The 17,488-nt window shown below is 45.5% G+C and overlaps 1 long non-coding RNA gene across 1 annotated transcript; it reads left to right on the forward strand.

The window, feature by feature from the left end:
- Window positions 1–164: 164 nt before the first annotated feature.
- On the forward strand, window positions 165–15,948 carry LOC142765306 (uncharacterized). The gene is made up of 2 exons (XR_012884159.1): window positions 165–12,163; window positions 12,714–15,948. It is a non-coding gene; the product is annotated as an uncharacterized LOC142765306 (long non-coding RNA).
- The last annotated feature ends 1,540 nt before the right edge of the window (window positions 15,949–17,488 follow it).

Raw genomic sequence — 17,488 nt, forward strand, 5'->3', positions numbered from 1 at the left:
AAAAGCCTGTCGAAACCTTTGAAAGGCTTTTTCTCACTAGTGTACTTTGTGCATTGCTCGTGGAAAGAGTAGCACAGAAATGACTGGACCGATTTTGATTCTGTTTTTTTCCCTGAATCTCTGAACACTGCTTGTGGGTACAGCAATCTTCAATTTCTGTTTTACGGCCCTGTTATTTTTCTAGATGATGATTTGTCCGTTCCACTGTTTCTGACAATGTGCGTCGGCAGCCATGATGATCTCTAAAAAAAAACTTATTAAAAAATTCTGAGAGTGCCATACCCTGTAGATTTCTTGTGAGTAAAGATCAACACTATTCGCAGGTTCTTGGCATGTTTTGTTGCAGCGCTCGGCTTTCCACGAGCAGACCATGTAATTGGATCGTGTAGCATTATGTAACTTTAGAACTACTGAAGCTATCATGATGAAACTGCATATTTCCCTATTCGTGACACTTATGAGTATGCGTGCCAAATTTCATTGCTGTAGATCAACAAATAAAAGTTTTTTTCAATGCCACCTTCCGCCTTGAAGGGAAGCTAACGGGATTTTAAAATTTGATCAAACTTCGTGTTTAGAAAGGACCGGCATCATTGTTGACAATGTCATAGTTGTTTTAGCGGTTTGAGCAGCAGGAGCTTTAGAACAGGTGAAATAAAAGCTTGTCTTGCTCTGCCCTGCGAGTGTGTTGAACGTGTGGGCGTGGAAACATACGTCATCGTTGTTTCCTCTGGCCCGGAGCAAGTGTTCTTTCTTATTTATCTTCAACCACGGCCTCCATGACCAAAGTGGTTGCTTGGGCGTTTTGGTACGACGTAGTTGAAAAAGCAAACAGTGCGAAAAACGAGAGAGCTGACGAAGAAGTACACATACAACACTCAGTAGGTGTACTTTTTCGTCATGGTCTCTAGTTTTTCGTGCTGTTTATTTTCTTAAACTCCGTGACTAACCTATGACATGTCATTGCCGGAACTAATCGAAGAGGCCACACTTCAGCACTGCTGCTGTTGCAGATAACGCGACTTACCGAGAATGACGTCACCGTGTTTGCTTGGCGTCTCAAGAAGCTTGGCGGCCACGGCCACTGTATTTTCGCCAAAAAGTGCTATTGGCGGTCACTTTTGAGAACTCTCACATCACTTTTCGATATGGGTAGTGATCAAACTGTCCTTACGTGCTCCTAAGTCATTTTTTCAGAAAAGTGATTCAGCTTCCCTTCAAACATCAATAATACCCACCTAATGTGAGAAAAAATTTGAGATGCTTGTTAGTGTCAGACATAGGTGCGCTGGCTATCTTCGAAACTGTAGTTTCTATTGGCTTAATAGTTCCCCCTTCTTGGCGGTAGCCCGAAAACACAATCGAATCCACGCCGATCTCGCACTTCTGAGGCTTGATCGTCAAGCTGTACTCCCTTAGTTTTTTTCAGCAAGCACTGCAAAGTGTCAACATGCTAGTTGCAGATGTTTTTAGCTCTGAGAACATTGTCAATGTATTGGACTACTTTTTTGAGGCCTATTAAAAGTGCTCTCAATAAACGGGTAAATACTGCGGAAGCAAACGGGTAAACACTGCAAAAGTTGTCTTTATGCCAACAACATGTATATGAACTGGAAACGCTCGGATTGCGTAGAGTGTACCGTTATTGGTCTCGAGGCTCAGTCATGTGGGACTTGCTAATATCCCTTTGTGAGAGCGAACTTTGAAAAGTATCGCTTTGTGCCCACCTTAGTAAGCATATAATTTTTTGGTATGGGCTCAGTGCCCGAAACCAGAGTTCGTTTATGTGACAAATGTCTACGCATGTGCGGTATGTGTCGTTCAGCTTCCTAATAAGCGCCGAAGCCGAATTGTAGGGTGAATATGATCGCTCAGTGACACCCAATTTTAACATGTCCTGAATTTTTTTATACCACTTTCCTAATGGTTATTGGCGAAGGATACTGAGGTGTGTTGGTAGGTTCAGATGTCAATTGAAGTCAGCATTCCAACAGATTCATATTTCCTGAGATTTCGGAGAACACATCATGTTAAGTGGTTAAAATCTTATAAAGTTCTGTACAGTTGTCTTCTTCTGAACCAGTTACAATCGGAATCACTTCCACACCCACAGTCGGCCTAACTTTACAGGCCGGTAGAGGGGTATTAGTCTCCTACTCCTGCACGACCACAAAGGATGCTGTCTGTAATAATGGGGCTGGTTGTCGATCTTCATAGTTCTTTAGTGTTTGAATATGAAAAAACTTGGCATTATACCCGAAGTCGAGCCAATAGTCATATTGACCCTTTTTCTTAATTACCGGAAGTGAACCTTTCCATTGCATCAACAGCTTATTTGCCGTTGTAGGAGCAAAATAAGAGCCTGCTCTCCAACTTTCAGCTCACGGCTCTGCCCTTCCAATCATAATAGTGTTTTCGGGTCCTTTTAGCTGGCATCAGATTCTCATGAGCTAATTTCAGAGTCTTATCCAGACAATCTTTGAGATCAAGGATATGTCCATACATCGTTTTAATCTTCTCTTCAGTCTTCGCTCCAGTTCACAGCTCTTTTAGCAAGTTGAGTGGTCATCGGACGTACGTCCTATAAATGAGTTAGAAAGGAGACAACCCCATGCTCGCGTGAGGAACTTCTCGGTATGCAAATATAAAGGGGGCAAGCAATCGATGCCATGATTTTTGATCTTCTCGTCAGAGCTGGCATAGCATTTGTTTTAACGTCCCATTAAATCTCTCAACCATGCCATTGCGCATTGGATGACACGAGGGTGAACTGAGATGTTTAATGTCCAGCAAATTATTACCTTCCATAATCAAGTCTGAGTGAAACTCGGGGCATTTTTGCAAAGAATTTTATGGTCAAACCCAACGCTGGAAAACATTTTCACCACTCCATCTGTCTCAGTCGCTGAGTCAATCCCAAGAAAAGCAACTGCGTCTGCATCGCGGGTAGTGAAATCGCTGAAAGTTAATATGTACCTATTGCCCCTAGTTGAGACCGGCCTTAAAGGTCCAATGGTGTCCACGGCTGCACGTTTAAATGGTGTGTCATTAGGGGCATTCTTTCAAGAGGTGCCTTGTCTATTTTTTCTTTGGGTGCATCTTTTGGCGCGCGTCACAGTACCGTGCATATCTTTTGATGTCTTTCTGGACTCCCGGCAAAAAGTACGAACTCAACACCCGATCAATTGTTCTTCTTTCACCTTGATGGCCGCAAATCAAACTTTCATGAGCTATCTTCAGCACTTGATTTCACAGCTTGAGAAAAACCACCACATGCTTCACAAATTTGCCAGAGGGTAGCCAGTGTTTGCGTTATAACAACGACTTCTCCATGGCAAAGGAATACTGGGACGATCCTCTTCCATAGGAAACTTCTCTGACTGTTCTTGAAAGTCTCAAGGGTCTCGCCTTCTGCTTGCGCCGCCTCGAGTTCTCTCTTGTTCATGGTGAAACTACTGACGACTGTAGGTGAAACAGGCTGTACCTCTGCGCAATTGATATTACCCAGTGATCATTTCCAACGACAGTCGCCTTCTCACATATGGTCTCAGCTACACAGTTTGGACTGAATTTACCTTCAACAAGTGCCTCTTTCCATTTCTTATCAGTGTCATGAGCAGCACGAGATCCTGGCACATTGCCAACGACTATGTCATATAGCAGGGAAAAACATGAATTTCACAATAGACTTGTGTGTGAAATACGCTGAGATAATGTCCACCTTTGCGTCTGCTATAAATAAAACGTCGTGTTCTCCGTCACTGTGTCATCTGGCACCAAACAGAGCTGTACTCTATTGCTTACTGTATCTTTTGGGACCGATGCAAATTGGACAAATATAAGGCTCTGCAGTCCTGGAAAGGCCTATTTTGTTGCCTTTGGCTGCGTGTTTACCGCCATGGCCATATTTTCTTCCTGCCTCAATTTCTCGTTTCAAATCCACCTGTATACCATCTTCTCTTTTCGAGCTTCTCGATCAGCCGCTCTATGTTCACGACTTGTGCCTCACGCTCATCTAGCAATGCCTTCAACCCTCTCCCTCTAGTCGCATGCATACTGCCAATGTCGATAAATCTGATGAACACATTGTTTCTCTTTGTTCACAGCACTAATTACGAAAACGGTCTCCTCCTGTCGCTGGAGGACAATTCGTGATGAGGTTATTTATGAAGAAGCTATCGTGTAGATTCGTATGAGGACCAACCCAGAAACGTCTTCGGGGAAGAGACGACACCTTTGTGCACACTATAAAAAACCCATAACACTCGAGATATTTGAATACCAGGAGAAGAGTAAAAGTGATGATATGTAAACCATATAATGCCCAACAGCTGAAGTTACTAAGGATAGGGAGCTGATAATAAAATCAAGCGCTTAGAAGAAATGACGGATGACGATCACTGTTTGGTTGAGACACACGTGCACCCAGCGAAGCTTGATGTAGCAAAACGCCACGGGGTCACTGTGTAGCTTGGAAGACAGGTAGCGCCGATGGACTCGAGGTCAGCGCCCTGTTGGTGGTCCTCCTCCGACGCTTGGACGTGGAAGCAGAGATTGACGAAAAAACTGCTCGGCCAACGGCAGACGATGAGCAGCCCGGCCAACGCCAGGTGACGAGCAGCTCGGCCAACGCCATATGGTGGTTGACGCTGAGAAGGACGTCCTGGTGGGAGCCTGCAGCATCCTTGCCCTAGGAACAGCCGCGATGTCTCTGCTGCGCCTGTCGTCTTCTTTCTTCGGCTGCTTTTCAAACAGCGTTGCGGCTCTTCCTTGGTCACATTTTCGAACGTCACCTCAAGCACTGCGTCTGCACCTTGTCCTCCTCGCTGAATACTTGAAACAAGCTCGCGTCCATCAATTCAGACGTCATCGTCTTTATCGCTCCGATTCACTCGCACCATTTTAGAATCACAACTGGTTCCATTTGGGCACTTTACCACGTTTTCTTCATCTGTGTCCCTGCCGTTCTTTCTTCAGGCGTACTTAAAAAGGTAATCCATGCCTCTTGAATTTCGAAGAAATTGTCAAAGAGTTCAGGCTACACAACCTCAGTAGGCCGGCTTTTTTTCACGCTCAAAGCACGTAAAGTACTCTGAATAATATAATTTTCTTGGCAAAGTTGTTTTTGCTGAGCTTGAATCGTATGAATAAAAACAGAGAGGTCTGCATGAAAAGTCGGTTCCTATGCAACTGGTCTCTATATTTTCGGTGTCACAGTGTGGTTCAGAAGAGAGATTTGAGAATTATTTTTGCCGAACCTTTTTCTAAAAGGCAATCCAGGGAGGGACACAGGCGCCTTCTCGAGAATTGTAGCGATCAACTCGCCTGTTGCGACATCGATGGAAAGATCGACTCTTGGATCTCACAGCAGCACGTTCTTCTTGACGACCAGGTTGTTCATGGCTCGCTGAACATAGAAGGTAACCCACATCGTGGATCATAAAAGCTGGCTGCGTTGAATTGTATTAAAACTTAACCTGTTTATTGAACTTAAGAGGCTCCTTCTTGTTCTATCGGACTTTTTTAATTCTCTCCAACCCCTGCCCTTTGTCTTGTTTAGACATTTTCTTTAAGGTGTAGGCCGCGTGGCTGGCTTCAAAACATATTTTGCCAAATCACTCTTGAACCACAGCGCTCGCGAACCACGCAAGCTAAACCAAATGGGTTTTAACTCAATCTATTTCCAACACATCGTCTGCTGCAGCAAAATTGTGCGATTTGCGTGTTGGTGACTGTCTTGTGTATATGTGCTTGGCATTCAGCGTCGTGTTGGCAAGCAGCATCTTATTGGCAAGCAACGTCCTGCTGATCTCTGAGTTCATCAGCTACAAGCTACTGCGAATAACTACATGCGAAGTGAAGCTACAGAGACCCTTCTGGTCGGCCAATCGTACGGCGGATAGCCGCTTCGCAACCACTTGAAATGAGGTGATTCAGTCGCACTTAACTGCTATGTCCCAGATAGTGACGCACATTTAAAGCGTAAATGTCCTGAAAGGACACTGCCGGTCAGTCCAACATGTGGAAACAAATTATAGCGGTAGCAGTGCATGCGCTTTTCAGACACGGAAAGAGCAGGCGCACCGGCTGTGATAAGGGGCACGACCACTCCAGAAAGGACTTGACAGCACACCAGTGCAGAGACATGTCCACACTTATATTACTCTTTCATACAGATGGACAGGCATGCACTGAACATAGGTGCACACTAATTATATACAAGGAATAATTGCCTTTAGCGACACGGGCGCCTGTCGAACCGAGACAGTGCACTGCTTGGCTCAGCTGCCATGCTCGACGTGGGTCGGTCCTCTCCTTGATCAGGCCCTCTGCCTTGGCAGCAGCACTCGGTCGCCTCGTCTTGTCCCGGCCGCACCCTGACGTCGTGCCAGCCACTCGCCTGCTCTCTGCGCCTGTCGCTCAGTCGGAACACGGTTGGCCTCGCTCGTGGCTCACAGCGAGGACTCAATCCACCGCTATGAATGGTGGCGTGAACAGCAGACTTCGCCTACTTCTGGGCCAGTCGCCGGGCTGGAACGTCTGTTGGCCTCATTTGTCGGTTGCCCAGCCCCAGAAACAGCAGCTGGAACAAACACACGTTGTCTGGTTCCTGGGTCAGTCACCCAGCCGGACTCCTGCTCGACCACAAACGCTGGTTGACCTCGAACACGACCGTCGAGCACGGCTGAAGGCACGGGTCTCTCGCTCGCGAGGGTGCGCTTTATGAGCTGTCGGTGTCTTGTTTCTCCTTGCTACACAGCACATACGCGCACTCAGAAACCCATTGTGCCACCACATGAGACATTCAGTTTCGGTTTCTTTTCGCGCATCACATATACAAGCTACACATGCTGCACACCGGCCTTGTGTATCATGGCCGCTCTGTAGTTTCACAGCATGCCAGTTTGAATATTGCTGATAATGTCACCAAGCACACATGTGCCATGGGGACAATGCGTGGGGGAGGCATCCTGTTGGCCATAAACTGGTAAGGTTGGGGACCTTGGTGAGCTCTACCCCGCGCATGGTCCTGTTTTTGCAGTTCAGAAATATTAAAGACAACAAATAATATCGGCACATTCTCCTCATCATTGCACTCACTATTATTCTAAGCATGCGGAGGGAACGTGACTGCGACGTAATTTTTTTAGCACGTGAAATGTTACGAAAAGACGATAACCGTAAGTACGAATGTTGTACGTCTAGACATATCTTAAAAAGTTGCATATATTTTGTGTCACCAGTTTACACTTTTGTAGCATTACCATGAGCAAGATGGATAAATGAAGTGTTTGTTTAGGCAGCATTTGTTCGGCCCAAGGACACGGCAACGAACACGCAGACTGAGGCAGAGAACGTGCATACTTGATGGGGTGACTGATGATGATGACCACCGGCGATAATGTGGGCAGAGACAGTAACGGATGATGATGAATATGATAAGGTATAAATAACACACCCGCTAATCTAATTTTCCCACTAATCCCTTCCCCCACATTAAAGCGGCCGGCCTAGTGGTTGCATGCCAAACTGGCAAAGTCGGTCTTTTGAAACGCTTTATGCGAAAAGCGTCACCAAGTCGGGAGAATAAGACACGGTGTGATGTGTCATGAGTGATATTGCAGTCTAGTCTCGCTTGCGCATTGATTCGAGCATAGATGGTAACACTGGGCCAGTTTCGAAATTCAGGATGACGTCGCGGCAAGTTATTGAAACGTAGTAGAGTTGCAAGGACCACGACACGTGAAGCCGTTGTTTGGATCAGCCTCCCTGGCATGGTGCCGCTTAGACATAAGACGGTTGCAGGACAGCGCTCTCAGAGGTGAACCAAAAGCGACAACGGCACGCTAACCGTATTTATAAGTTTGCGGGGCCGATGTCTCCCCTCGTAGAATTCTTTCAACTTACCCGCCCGACTGACAGCCTATGAAGGGCTGTCTAGAATCAAAGCAGCATAAAGGGGGTGGTTATCTTTGTAGGTCTTTGCTCGTCGAAGTGCTGCGGACAATGGGCCAAGCGACTGAGGTCTATGTTCGAGTGTGTTCTCAAGTTCTCTGTGCTGCCTCCATGCCACAGTTTCTACAAACCGTGGCTTCCTTGGTGCCGTTGACTCCCCACTGCAACGGATTACGGGCCGGATTTACAATACTCACTTACGAAAACATTTTTGCGCAAGAGAAATTTTGTTGAGTAAGTCGATTCACGAAACGAAAAACACGTCGTAAGAGGCCATCCTTGTTACATCGGCCGCTGCAATAAAGCGTGCTGTGACTGCCCGGGAGTATGTCAGCGATAGTGATGCAGTTGCTATATTTGCTTACGTCACCGAAAAGTGCTCGTAAGTGGATTCACGAAGCAGAATTTTGCGTGAAAACAGCGTGGCTCAGAGAAAATCCTAAGCGTTGTCTGGACTACTCTTAGGAACAATGTGGCTACTGAGAACCTGCCGCCGCGGTGGTATATTTTGGTGCCCTGGCTGGTTTTTAGTCAATTCAGGCCCATGAAGGGCTACTTGATGACTGCTGGTGCGTTTCAACATTTTTCGGCGCTTTGAGTTAGGTGTGTTGTTTCCCTTGTTGGCAGTGGATGGTATTGACAACCACCGTGGTTCAATAAGTTTGAAGTCACATTAATTGAAAAATCCATTGGGCTTGAATGGCGAAAAATTATGCATGTAAAGATTTGTGGTTGGCTGAAAACCAATATATGTGAATGGTCGTTGCATTCGAACATGGCAGGGCATAGGATCAACCTTAATTGTTATGTTGTTCTGTTGCGCCCCATATCATTCAAATATAAGTACGACTCGAAATCCCGTGCCTCATTGGTGGAAATTATCACCATAGAGGTTAATGGGAGCACATTCATTGCACGCTATTGGAAATAAAAATGGGAGGAACTTTTTATTGAGATGTTCATAAAGCTTGTGTTTTAGTGTACTTTGATTGGCTCTAACTGTCCAATGGGTGTGATCTCTGAAATACAGTTGTCGATACACTTTGGGACGATTTAGAACGGCGCGTACTTTGTAAACCAAAGCGTACTAGGGGTGCGCGTGATTACACATGGAACTACAAACAAATCAAGCATTTTCACCTACACAGTTCAGAAATCGATATGGACCATGATGATATGGCAAGCAGTAGGATAAAATGACCCTAGTAACATTAAATGACACCGGAAATATGCAAACCTTCACGATTCTGGAGCAAACCATAGCTGATTTCGTCCGTGCGTCAATTACCAGCCGTTTAACATGGGGCACGAACATTATTCAAAGGTAGAGCAAGCCACTGATATGTATTTTGTGCAACACAGCAACCACACGACCTGGGAATAATTTCGTTCTGAAGGCGAATCTCTCGTCGCATGCCCTGATTGAAGCAGACGACAAAAGCGAGCAGACAACGGCTTGGCCGACAGGGACAGCTTCTGATTGGTTGTGAAGCAATACCCTCAACATCAGCCCACTCCCTGACATTGCCAAAACACTTCTTTATCTGGAACGCCTGTCGTGTTTGTCATATCACCCCCCTCACACGTAAGAGCAAATGTTATAAAAAAGGCGCAAGTACTTTCTAAGAGCTCTCTTGCTCGCAGTTGTCGAAAACAAGATGGCGTTGTAAACAGCATATCGGTTGGTGTGAATTTTAGCAAACGTTTGTCGCATGAGTTACTTTAGCGTTCGACCGAATGCGTTGTGATTACGGCAGCTCTTTCTGTGTGTGTAAGCAGTGTGGAAAGCGGCTGCGGCAGTGTAATGGTGTACGGTGAAGTGCAGTGAAGCCTCTGCGTTGGTGTGTTTATCAAGTGGGGATCAGCGTTGCTCTATCGACGGCAACGAGCACTCGACAAGCCTGCAATAAGTGTTCGTGATCTGGTAACAGTTCGTTCACTTGACATTCTAGTCTCGCAGTTGGGTGCTATGCGACATTTCAGATTGACAGCGTTTTGGCAGGTTACTTGAGTGACCCCAAGTAGAGTACGTGCGTAAACGTATGAACTACGCACTGTGTTCTGTTCTTGCTTCGCCACTGGTTAGCCCGGGCAATCTAGTGTTCGGGGATGAAACGATGTTCGTTGTGAACAGTGGTGCTGTGTTGACGTTTCCAAGACTTGTGAAGAAGCTGTGCTCGTGTGACCAAAAATTGAAAGACAGCGTTGATAACTGTTTTGCCCTGCGAAGTTGCGGTGGTGGAGCTTGGTGCTTTTGTTTGTTAGCTTGTCAGTTCTCTTTTTTTGTGATAATCGTAGTCCAAGCGCTGTGATGTGATGAACCGAAGCTGCGAGATGCTACATTCTGTTTTGGATCGTGCTACTTCGGCAGAGTGACTAGACTGTTCTTCGGTAAAAACTTGAGAGTTCTATGTGGCAGCGAGAACCCGTGAACGTCAAGCTTCCCTCCGTCCCCCAGAAAGAGCAAAGATTTCTCCAGTGCCTTGCTTTGGATGAAGTTGTAAGCCAGTACCGGCTAATTACAGGTTTCCTAGTTCGTCTGGCCATCGTTTTGCATGGCACTAGAGCCTTGTCAACAGCCGGTTATGGCCAAATCTTATGGACGTGCACGCCTGGCCGGCCCTTTATTGCTGTCATCGGCAGCTTCCAGTCTGCAGATTGCCTTTGCCTGTTAACCATAGAGCACACTTGGTTCCTCATGACACTGACGGCTACTGAATGATGCTATCGGTGAGTTGACCTTGCAGAACTAAATTTGTTGCTATTCACGCAGTACTATACTATGTGCAAGTTTTTAAGCCCATCAGATGTAATTTTTCTCTATGTGAAGTTCAAGCGTGAAAAATTTACTATATTGTTATATAGATACATGTATTATAGAGAGGCGGGCAAATACATCAGAAGTTTTTTTGTGATGTGATATAAGTGAGCTCTTGTTTGAATAATAAGATGGGCCTGCCGATTTACCATGTTTGATAGTTGAAAAGTTATTGTGAATTTATTTTCCAGGAGCCAGGTTGCACTTGAGGAGTTTATGTTATTTCGAAAAGTTAGTTCTATAGATGATTACCACTGTGGTAGCACTATACTTCACTAGGACATATATGTTGCGGCATGTAAATTTTACAATAGACTTCAGTTTGTTTCAAACTGATTATTGCAGATTTGGTCACTGTGACGAAGTGATAGCTTCTTCAAATAAGTATTAGAAGTGAGTTTTTTAACGATCGTGTTTTGGCTCTTCGCAGATCGGAGAGATTAGTTTTTTAAGGTCCTGTGATGCATCGGTTGCATACACTGGCACATCAAGCCTCATCATGACTTGGAGCACCTGTACAAAAATATGAAGGACACGTGCTCCCTGACTGTGCAAGTCACTGCTGGGACTGATATCATTCAGTGGACCTGCATGTTGCCTGGAAGCATGCATGGCAGCCTCATCTGGAAGGACTGCGATCTGCTTGGGAGCTTTGAGGGCACATAGCTGCCTAACGGCTGGCTGCAAGGTTACTTTTTCTTTAATACATACGATTTAGTGAACAACACTTACTGTGCACAAATCGAAAAACCAAGCATGGTTGCTTGGAATGGATACCTGTATTATTATCATAAGTAATGCTTATTGAACATATTTGGAACTGAATTGCAAGATAATATAGAATGTTGACAGTTGAAAGCCTGTAGCTTATGAATGAAACTCCTATCATCTGAGGCTCGAAAGCTCGTGCTTTTGAACAAGCACAAATACTTTGATTCCTTGTTGAGCTCTCGAGCTTGTGACTCACTGTGGACCAAGTGCTCTGGAAGGAAATAGCAAGTGGGTGAAAATTGCCTGGCTGTTCACAACTTGCAAGCAGAAAGACCTATTGAACAAGCCTCCGACACTGCATCTTTTACTTGATGTAGCTTTTTCTCTCGCAGTGTTAAGGTATGTTGGGTTTCAGCCGATTGTGTTAACCACGATTGCATAATGATATATTTTTTCTACGAATTTTACCTGACCTAAGTATGCATTGTTGATCTCTAAAGGTGACGTTCAGTGTGTTTTAAAGCCATGGCTCGTCATGTCTCTGTCTATGGCTAGCCTACTTCAGCAGCAGTGCAATGCAGCCAGCACACATGCAAGCCAAGTCACGGAGCGCGCCTTTGGCGTTCTGTGCAGCACTCAGCGTATCCATGCGGCACGACACTGATATCAACAACAATGGTGAGTGTTGGTGACACCTGTAGGAGCCCGTTGTGTTTGTTGCATAGAAATATTTCCCCTGATGAAGTGCATTTTGGAAAGGTTTTCTTCGTTTGGAAAAATAGATGTCAGCAACAAGCATACTCATAGTCCACAAGTGCTTTGTGTCTTCTAGACTGCCCATTTGCTCCTACACGCGGTATGATGAGCTGGCTATGTTAGAGAGCCTTAAAGTTATGAACATTAGCTGTTGTGTTGTAATGCAATCTAACTTGTGTTTCTTAGTGACCCTATTTGTGGTCTGTGTCTCGCACCCATTGTAAAGCCGAAACAGAAGAAACTTTATTGGCTTATTAGGCCTGGCAGAAGTTTCATCCCTTCATCTATAACATTGTGGTTTTGCTCTTGTAGCATAATCAAATACATTTTTAGTCTTCACTTTTTGTGTGTGTGTTGAGGCTTGTCATCGGCTTCTGATAGTATTATGCTATCTGTAAAAATGAGCACATATTTAACAACTGTATACTTTTGCATGTAGCATGATTGTAACAATGATCTGTATTTTTCTAAGTTCCAGCACTAACAAGGGATCCGGTGCTCCAAGGTCATGTACAGTGTATCAACAACAGAGCACAGACGACCAACAAGGAGGAAGGAAGCCAGTGACTGTTCTCCTGCTCAAACTTTACGACAGCAGAAAGAGCACATTGTGATGTCAGAAGTTTCAGTTGTACACGAAGTAACAATCTGTGCAGCTGCAGTTTAACTTCTTAGCACTGCATTATTCCGCAGTTCCTTTGCCTGCATTCCAAACTATTTAAATTTTGCATGGAAGATACCAAACAATGACACTAATTTGAAGGCTGCTGTAGTGTTAATGGGCTAATAATTTTGAGCTGAAGTTTTTAACATGCATGCTAGTCAAAGTGCCTGTGGGTCTCTGCATTTAACTACCATAAATCACAGCATCTATGGTCGGCAATGGTTACTGTGTTTGCATGCAATAACTGTGTTTGCACCCCCCAAGGAAGATGTCATGCACGAGTGTACAATTCGCACCGAAAACGCAATGTCATTTTTTGCGGAACCTGTACATAAGGAAAACGACACCGCAAGCGCTTGCGTGCGTAAGTGAAAAAAGACCTTCGACCTCGCAGTTAAGCCCAAAATAAATATCAAGTGAACGGAGACCGTATATTGGTCTCCCGAAGGAAAAGTAGATCGATGCCTTGGGATGGTGCAATATACAAGATGGTGATTTGTTTAGCCGCGTCGCGAAAGTCGTGGCTGTTGCGAACCACAGCGTGGCCATCATCCACCAGTGAAAGCGCAACCCGGGGCTGCAGGGGAGAAGAAAGGAGGGATGGCGAGAGTGCTAAGCAAGATGCGTGAAAGCGGAGCGGGTGAAGGGTGTAAGGAGGGTGTTGCAACTGATTGGTGAAGGGAGGAGGAGCCAAGGAAGGATGTGACAGGAGAGCGAGTGAAGCCGCCGAAGTGGGCGCGTCGCTTCGTCTATCTGATCAGTTTTTCAGGAGCGTCCAGTGCGAACGGGCATGTTTTTGGAGCTCTTGCGCTGGCGTAAACGCTGGAGCATCTCTAGGAGCGCTGCCCACTTTCTTCAATTTTGTGTATGTTCTTTTCCACTGTCAGTGTGCGTCGCCCAGGGTAACTCTCCCAGTGGCTGTAAGGGCCGGTTCAAGCTAGCGGCAAGCATGCCTCGTCGTTTGACGGTCTTAGGCAGCCGTGCACTGCTGTTTGCTTTGCGCACGTCTACCGTTCTTCGCAGTTCGAAAAATGGGTCTGAGACCCATTTTTGTGTCGTTTGCTGGAGCGTCGTTTAGCCAATCAGCAACAGAGGAGTGACATCGCTGAGCCGCGTCGACTAGTTTCGCGTCTCTGCGCTGTCTGGGTCTGCCTCGGCACACTTCAAGCTGCTTGCTTCTTGCTCTGTTGTTTTCACGATATGTCGTACGTGTTGTTCGCAGACTACGTCGCAGCAGTGAATGAAGTATTTTGCCTGTCCAGTATTTAAAGCGCACAGCAATTCAAAATGACGTCCCTCTCAAAGCATGCGTTTGGACAAGTGGCGCCCAGCTATCCAAAGTTAGCAACAACAAACGAACGTGTAATATAGTCCCCCCCCCCCCTCCGAGATTTTTGAAGGCTTTTTTAGGCCTAGTACATAAATAATTTGTGTATGGTTCTCAAAGTCGGTGTTGAATCGATTCCAATACAGTGTTGTCGAAGCTAAAGGACACGAGTCTAAAGCAGATGGAAGCATCAGTTTGGAGTTTAAGAGCTACAGAGCGCACGGCGATCGCTTGATTGATTCGAGGTGCTTGACAACTGCATTCGGAAGGGCAGCCATGTTTGTCGTAGGCTCAAATGCCTCTCCGACGAAGCTTGCCGTGAACTTGCAATAGCTGCCCCGCGGACGGCAGTGGCCGATGGTATAAGGCAGTAGGCTACCGTTGGCGCTAGGCTTGCTGCTAGCGTGAAAGGGCCCCGACTGTGCCAGGCCCTGTAAACTCTGCACTGGGTTGCGTTTCAGGGAACATGTAGCTTGTAGCGTTTGTGGGACATTTTAAGATCTGGTTGAGCAGAATGAGCTAGATCTGAATGTCCGCATTTCTTGCGTTTCACAAACTTTTTTCAAATAAAAAGATTTAATACCCCTGTATAAAACTCTTTTGTATGAGTTTTTGTCCTTAATTTGCGTACTTTAAATCGGGCAAAGAGCGGGAAGTGTTTAAATTGAGTTCGTAACGCTTGCCTCCTCTCCTAGCCCATCGCTCAGTGATGCAGGGATATTGGAAGATACATCACAGTCAGTTATCTTGCTCGGTTGGCTTGCGTGCCAACTACGGTATTGATAAAGAGAGCAAGTGGTGGCGGGCAAAGAACGAAAGCCGCCGTAAGCTACGCCGAACAAGTGAACCACTCATTTGTCGAAGGTGGCTCAATCGAGCAGCACATGTTTTCCGCGACTCTGATGTGCGCTTACGAAGTGATTTCTACTTCCGCAAAGGCTTTCCAGCGTTTCCTAAATGCAAGAGGTGAGCCCAAGTGCTTGGACCCACTATTTGAACAGGTATTTATTTTGCATTAGTACAAGAGTAAGCCCATTTCTCAAGTGTGGTGTCGATTGTTCAATAGATGATGACGGCAGCCAAGCTCCTATCGTGAAAATGCGTTTATTGAAAATCTTCATTTCAAGTTGGCTCGGCTAGATTATTTTATCTTGTTTTACTTTTGGCATGTAGTTCAAATGATAAGTAATTATAGGCTGCTTTCTACTCATGAAATGCTTGTAGCCGCTCTTTGCGAATTTGTAAGTCTTTACTTATACTGTCTCTAAAATACACCTGATGGACTAAATCGTTCAAAATAATATTATATAGAATGTTGGTGCAGCCAAAGTTTTGACAAGTGAACATTTCTACATCACGGAAACGCCGTTGCCCTGACGACGACAAGTAAACTTCTTTCCAGCAACGTTCTTTCTCGAAAATTTGTGATTGCTTCAAACCTTTCCCCTGCCTCTGAACGTCAGTCTCGTTTGGTACCCAAGTTCTGTAAGAAAACTATATGAGCCGTCGCAACACACGTGTTTGAGTCAAATAAGACCTGTCCTACTCGCGATTGTTGATAATCTTCGCATTAGTTCGGATATTCTGGGTTCAGTGTTTCTTTATTATGACCCTATTGCTTATGTAAATTAAGGCTTATTTTATAGATTGATACTTACGCACTATGGATACTTGTTTTTTTATACTTGTGTAATAAAAAAGTTCACTTTGTGCCGATTGAGTTTCGTCTTATACTGAGACATCAGCTAGCTCACCTTTCGCCTCTTCGTAACACACGAACAAAATTTAGAAGAAATGATTATAAAAATTTTACAAATGTCCGCATTGCCCAAGCAGCCAGGAGATCTGAAAGAAGGCACGAGCGTTCTGCTTCTATGTGAAGTGGGAAATGAGGGCTTCCAGGGCAAGCTTCCTTCTCTCAATTTTTCGTCCTCGGTGACCTCACCAGTTATGTAATGAACGAAGTGTTCTCTTCGTTATTTATTTTTAGTGTATTGCCCAGCTACCGCCAGAGTAAAAGCAGCCCTGTCCTGCGTATCAGCATGCGAGAGCGAATACATAGGAGGTATAGGGAGCTTGCGGCCCGCGACTGTGCTCCCAACGACTATCAGTGATTTTTCGTGTTGCTCGTTTCCCACGGCGAGGCACGAACGCTCCTATGGCCCAGTCTCTACCTTCCGCTTCGTGCGCCCTTCGCCAGTGCCATTACCGCTTGTCATGTCGCACAGTTGCGTTCTTGGTGCATGCCAGGAGCTCCTTCTCGGGACTTTAAGGGGAGATGCGAGTGAAAAAACGCTAGTTGTTTTCAAAATTACCGATTTTTTATTTTTGCCTGTTTTGATAAGATTAGTACCGCTACTGTTATGAAGAAAATAATACAGGTCGAGACTTAACTGAAAATGCTTTAAAATTTCATCTAAAGAGCACAAGGTGCCTGTTGAAAGGTCGAAAGTGTGCAGTCTTCGAGCACCTTGACGCCGATAATGCGCCGCCGCTACCCATTGTTGATCGCATGAGTCAAAGAATAGAGCATCACTCTTCAAATAACAACAGTTTTTCTCGCTGCTGCAGTGCAATAAATAATGAAAAAAATCGCTCTTCTGTGTGTTTTTCTAGTGCCGCGAATTGCTTATCGCATGGTACGAATCGGGGACCGCCATTGGCCGCTGCCTGCCTGTATGTGCTGTGAAACCTATTTGCGGGGTCCATGTCTTATCGAGCAGCGCAGCTGAACAATGCTCTTCTCGTGCAATTATCTCCGTAATGAATGAAAAAAGGCATTGCTCGCGAGTGAAAGCCATTGTGCGGCGCGCTCTGCAGGAATAGGCTACGAGTAGCTGGTCCGATTTGCGGCAGTTATTGGCTTGCAAAAGACAACGCATGAAAGTCATTCACACCCGTCAGCCGGAAAGTTCGGGATGCAGCCATTGATGACGTTAGCGCCAACTTTGAAAGGTCGAAAGAGCTCGCAGTGAGAGAACTTAGCAGGGACGAAATTGCCATAATGTATGACGGTATGTAGCACAAACATGGCTGCAAAAAGGCATGACACTGGACTTATTTTGGATATCGCAGTCGTGTCGAGCTTCTTCCTAGCTTGCAATTGGCACAAGGCTCTGCCAGATGAAGGGGAAGTTTGGCAAGCGTTTCATGGCCCTGTCTGTGAGCGAACTGTCTGTGAGGAATCGACTCGAAAAAGCCGAGAGGGACAAACTCATGGTGCTGGCATATATTAGTCGAAGTGGGCACTACAAGA

The sequence above is a fragment of the Rhipicephalus microplus genome, chromosome 6 (assembly GCF_043290135.1).
Source record: "Rhipicephalus microplus isolate Deutch F79 chromosome 6, USDA_Rmic, whole genome shotgun sequence".
In the NCBI taxonomy this organism is placed as follows: Eukaryota; Metazoa; Arthropoda; class Arachnida; order Ixodida; family Ixodidae; genus Rhipicephalus; species Rhipicephalus microplus.